Source organism: Solea senegalensis, linkage group LG11 (assembly GCF_019176455.1).
Source record: "Solea senegalensis isolate Sse05_10M linkage group LG11, IFAPA_SoseM_1, whole genome shotgun sequence".
Lineage (NCBI taxonomy): Eukaryota > Metazoa > Chordata > Actinopteri > Pleuronectiformes > Soleidae > Solea > Solea senegalensis.
Window position 1 is genome coordinate 18,080,881 of NC_058031.1, and position 6,193 is coordinate 18,087,073.

The following is a 6,193-nucleotide window of genomic DNA, read 5'->3' on the forward strand; positions in this document are numbered from 1 at the left end:
GTTGTGGATCTCGATGGCCTGAAGGTAAAAACTAAAACTCAGCTCAAGGTCACTGTGAAACAAGATTCATGCAGGGGATTTCATCTGACACTCGAATCACAACATGGGAAGCAGTTTATATATAGTTATACAATAAAAGCTTTCCATGCGTTGTGAAAGATGCTCAGATAAACCCCATCTGCGCATGGCATTCTTTACACATGTCTGTCGCGACTGCTCATGAACCCAAACAGCTCAGTATAGTCATTTTTTAAAGGGGAAAAAAAAAAAAAGGTCCTGATCCACTTCATAACAAGCGGCAGATTTAACATCATGTCGACTCTCTAACAGGCAGCTCCACTGGGCTTTTGAACACGGCACATCTAACGGCCACGCGGTCTTCAACAGTCTCGGTTGGTGGTCTGACAGTTTTATTAAGTCCACACAGATCTCAGCAACGGGCAGAGCAAAGACGATGATGAGATGCTAAAGTCGGCGGGGCGTTTGTGATAAAGACATTTAGGTCACAGCTAGCCTAGCCACTGTAAAAGGAAAAAGAAACACGCTGTTTCCTTTTTTTATTTTCTTTCACGAGTGATGAGGCAGTGTTATCAGTGAGGCACAGATGCTGTTTGTTACTGTGCGAAGTGTAAGTCTTTGTGTTCACATATGCTTTTTAAACACAAGTGCGTTTGCATGCATGGTTTTATGCCAGCACAACAAACAGAAGTATCTAGTAATAAACTCTGAGTTGTGTATCAGCCTTTAAAGCAAAATAGAGTGATCACATATCTCTCTCTCTCCCACCCACCACCACCATTCAAGCTCTAGGTCTCTCTTGTTGCAATGTTGCCGTGGTAACCGCAGGGAGCTCTCAGATTGGCTGTGTCCGTCTCTTCCTCTGAACCTCTGAACTGTGGTTTTGCAGCTGAAATTGCCAATCAGCCTCTCAGATCCACTGGAAGAGGTGGAGGTGATTGAGTGTGAATATATTTTGATTAACAAAAATGGAAGAGCACTTATGGAAGGCCGGGGAAATACGATGTTAGTAATGTAAGGGGGGGGTGAAGGGGTGAAGGGGTGAAGGGAAAATGTTGCACCAAAATAGAAATAAACTCTGCAACCCTGTCTTTTGTGTTGAAGCTAGAAAACAAATATTGTGACAGAACACTGAAAGTTACAACCTTTCTTTCAATTTGGACAATACTGTGTAAATCTAGGCATGAAAGAGTGAAAAGAACAACGAGGGGAACGACTTGTCATCTCTTTCTTGAAAATCTTTTTTCAAGAAAGTGAACTGTCACAGTCTTGAACCTGCATTATTTCTATGACAAATTATGAAATTAGGATATAAAGCACACACATGTGAATCAATGTGGAAAGGATCAACACAACATGACTGTAAACACAAGTGGGTTTAAACAAACCACATTACTGAAATGAGTCCATTAGAAAAACAAAGAAAGAACACATTGACTCGGCCGTTATTTAACCAGGAAGTCCCTTGAGATAGAATCTTTTTCTTTTCTTTTTTTTTTCCAACACAACTCACCACAACAATTCATATTTCAGCAGTTGGCTGCACTATGATCAAATAAAACTGGTTATTATTTGAAGGTCAAAAAGCAGGCATCCCAGCTGCTGCAAAAACCAATAATGTTTCCATAAATGTGGTTTTACTTCTCTCTCTCTCTCAAACACACACACACAAACACACACTGTAGACTTTTCCAGCTCCATACTAATGACAGGTTTTATGTCCTCAGTGTTTTACTGCCTCAGTAAAAACACTCATGAGTTACTACCCTCACTGTGTAACCCAGTTTACCTGATTAAAATCTATGGCATTATTGATAGTTTCTTGTTAGTGGTCAAACAAAAAGCCTACAATGGCAAATAGTTTTGTTTCAGTGGAACACAACGTAGATTTTAAATGAAACTAAAACAACTAGAATGTTTTCATCCTGGGGTGGCACAGGTCCAACAAGTACATTTGGCATCATTTCAGTTCCTCCATTAGAGCTTTATCAAGTGAGCGTCACATTTGTAAAACGGCCAAACAGATGTCAGTAAAGGTGAGTAACAACTATCGCATGCTCTTCTTCACTATCTGCCTGAGGCCGTCAGTGTTCAGATCCATCATCTCATCACTGTTACTGCACAAAGGAGTGAATGCAGTTGTGGATTCTGACTGCATACGGTTGCAAATGCACGTGTGTTAATAAATGATATCAAAACAAAATCTTATTTGCCGGTGAACACTGGGGAATTGATTTAAGAACACATATTGATTAAACTAACAAACAAAGACACGTTGGAAGGAGCTCCAACTCAATAACAAAAAAATAACAACAGTCATCAAAGGTAACACAATGACACTTTTCAACTAAATGTTCTCATTTTTCTTTTGCTTGTTGAACAACATTTTTCCTTTTTTTTTTTACAACTCAACCACTTCCATGATCCCTCGTAGACCCTGAGGGATAAAACTCACATCTACTGTATATCATGAAGAAAGAAGGAAATGTGAAGATTTTCAAAGAAAACCACAAGCACTCAGCATCGCTTGGTCTTCAGACTCGACAACGTAGTGAAGAACTACCTCAGAGACTTATTGACAAACGACAACAAACGACTGTTGTCAAGCAAAAAGGATACACAACTGACTATTACACTTGGGTAAAATACTTTTCAAACAATGACATTTTTCATTACCAGCTACAGTTAAATAAATCACTTTAATGAGGTCACCCCATATTTTACAGATACAATCACAATGGAAAGTATGAACATGTGCAGACTCACTCTGCAGTGTGTGTGGGAGCAGCCAGGTGGCAGTAAAGCACTGAGGGAGGAAGGAAACCTTCCTGTGTGATGGGTTTTGATGAATCATAAGAGGCAGCAGGGGTCTCTGTCTCTCCATACAGGAACATCGCAAAGAAAGGCCTTGTTCTTGGTTAGAGAGAGAGCGAGAGAGGGACAGCGAGGGCATTAAAGCTTTGATTGGTTCTGGCCTAATTCAGAACAGGACATCCCACAATATTCACTACTCTATTTCTTGTTTTCTCTCTCTCTCCCATCCTTTAACCCTCTTTTAACACAAAAGAACTAGACGTGAAAAGAGAGCAAGAGATTAATGCTAAGGATCAAACTGAGCGATTCATATTCCAACTGGTGGAGAGCGTTATATATCTATACATATATATTTTTTTTCCTCTCTTCTCTCCACACTTGTTCATTGTTCTTCCCGGCGCGTTCACAAATCAAGGAGGAATTCCACAGGAGTCAAACGAGACTTTGGAGGTGTTTGGTAGAAGAGTCCATACAGGACATCAGCTCCTCAATAACTGTGTTAGATACAGTACATGGAGGGAGGATTACAGTGAGACTCCAACAGTTATTCATCCAAGATTAATCAATGTTCAATTCAATTCCAACTGCCTCAAAGCAGAGAAAAACAAGACGCATGTCTTCACCTTCATTTCCCCCCGTTCTCTCTCTCTCTGTCATTCTCACAGCCTCCTCCTGGAGGCACAAATTATAAGTGCTCTTTTCATGCTATGGCATAGCTTGTTTTTTTTTTGTTTTTTTTTATCACTCCCCAGTATTTCTTTTTTAAAAAAAATATTGTTATTACTACTGTACGTCTTAAAGACCAGGTTAGAGTTATTAAATATGCCTAAGCGAATTGTGTTTTCGCTCAAGTAAGCTCCTTGGAAATATTCCATCAGGGTACCCTTTTATTCTTTCCAAATGTAGTTATGAATTTTAAAGTAGACTTGTATTACTAGAGGAGAGGAGCGTGTGATCGGAATACTGAGCAAAGCCCGGATCGGTAAGGCTCGTTGGAAAGGAGACCGTGGCTGTCGACAGAGAAAAACAAATAAATAAACAAACAAACAAATAAATAAATGAGGTGATGATGATAAGCCCACTTAGGGCGAAGGAAATGGGATTCATTATTTACAGAACTGTGTTAAAATCTTGGACCAACCAGTATGGAATTAATAATAATAAAAAAAAGTGTGATTTGTTAAAGCAAAGCAGGTGATGCTTTTTTTTTTTTTTTTTAAATTAAACTTGTCTTTTCAATCACACAACACCAACATACAAACATTCTGATCCAACACGTCCAACCACCCTGTCTTCATTTTGTTGGTATTCATGAACATATGCTCCTGTGAGAAGTCCCCTGTCAATAAAAATGCACAGTCTTAATTGTTCGCATCATAATTAGACTGTAGTTGTGTTTTTTTTTTTGGCTCAGGTGCATGTTAAAGCACTTTCTTTTGTCTGTGGTTTTGGCACCTCTGATGATTTCCATGACAATCATTTGATTGAGCGATGGAGGGAGAAATGTGGAGAGAGAGAGAGAGAGGGAGACAAAGAGAGAGAGAGAGAGAGAGGAGGTGAGAAACAGTTGCTGGAATAAAGCCCCATCTCAATCTGAATAGCTTATTAATAGAGCTAGTCCCAGGCAAACAGATGGCAGCTGCCAAAAACAAACAGAGAAATCACAGAAATGAAAACCCTAATTCAATTAGGTGGGAAGCATTTCTCGCCGCTACGGTTATTGAGCAGTTTCCATTAATTTGATAATCCATTTTTTAGAATAAAAACATGAAAAGTGCCTTTTCAAGGATGCACTTGTTTATTATCTCCGGCGAGGAAGCAGACAATGCAGTCGCGCGCCGTGTTCAGTCTGTGGGTGTGAGAAGAAAACAAGATTTAAGTCATTACTGAGTCAGGGTTAACAAATGCAATACAACATACTAATGGAATTATTAAACTGTACTTTTGTGATTATATGGTTCACATTAAAACCACTTCTGTGACTTCTGTGGTCTGCTTAGCATCTTAAAGCAACACTATGCAACTTGTTAAGATTAAAAAAAATAAATAAAAAATACTTAAGTGAATCACTGATTCATGAATACTGATCACCTACTTCCAAACGGCTGATGCATTTCAGATGTGTTAGACAAGCAGGCGAGCTTACGATGTCGAAGGAAACTGTGAACCGTGGGGGCACTAGTCCAATCACTCAGGAAAACTGAGAGCTACAGTTGCAGTGAAACATCTGTAAAACATGCTGCCAGAGGTTGCTGGTTTATCCCTTTATTCGAGGGGCTAACCAGTGCAGCAAGATGTCATAAGTCACAGTGGACATATCGAAAAGGCCGCACAATTCACTTTCATTTCAGTCTATTTTAGATCAAGCACAATGAAAAATTACCCCTTGCACTCCCCTCTAGAGGAAGTGTTGTGTAACCATCCTTAGGCTTAGATAACGTTTGTAAAGTACAGACAGACATAAAACTATGAATGGGCCTTTAGATGGATGCCAGGTTCTATCATGACACAAACAAGACAAGGCAGGAAATAGCCACTGTTCCTCAGCCACCGCTATCTAGCTAGTTAGCTTGTGTTTTGGTAGCTAGTTTGTTGTGAAATGGTGCGCTTGAACTCTCACGGTCAACCCTTGGTTTCCAAAATGTAAGTTTTTCAAATATTTATACTAACATATACTAATACTTAACTAATATGTAATACTTGCAAATCATTCCCTCCAACCTAATGTGTTTGTGTAATGTTAGCATGCTGATCTGTAATGCTAACACTTAGCTCAACCTTAAAAGATGCCATTTTGAAACTGATACATAGCCTGAGACAAGCAGTGTATAACATTGGGTATACGGTTAATTTAATGTTTGACCAAGAATATGAGCAAATGTTAGCTAAAGGGTTTTTTTGCAGAGGTCAAAACTTGACTCCAAACTCAACTCGCAAGCCAGAGTGAAAACTGACGACTTATTTATGCTCCGGAGGGAATGGAAAAAAAAATCCATGGCAACTGGACCTTTGGAATCTGATACTATTGAAAAAAACTATTATTTATCAATCAGGGGTGGAGTGTACAGTATATGCTGCCCATCTCCATGGCAAGCCACTTCTACAACTGCATATGCCGCGCTGTTAAATAACAACCCAAAGGTATGACAATTTAAAAGCAGAATAAATATTAATTTGTGAAAGTATGCATGCTGTTACCATGTGGTCCACATCAGAGTTTGTGGAGCAGCTGGTGCAACTTAAGATGTTCCTTTGAATCCAGTTAAAATACAATCCACATTTATCACCTGCTCCAAGTCTTTTAAGCCAAACCAGGGAGATTGATTGAATACACTTTAGCGTGATAAAAACAATACTTGGA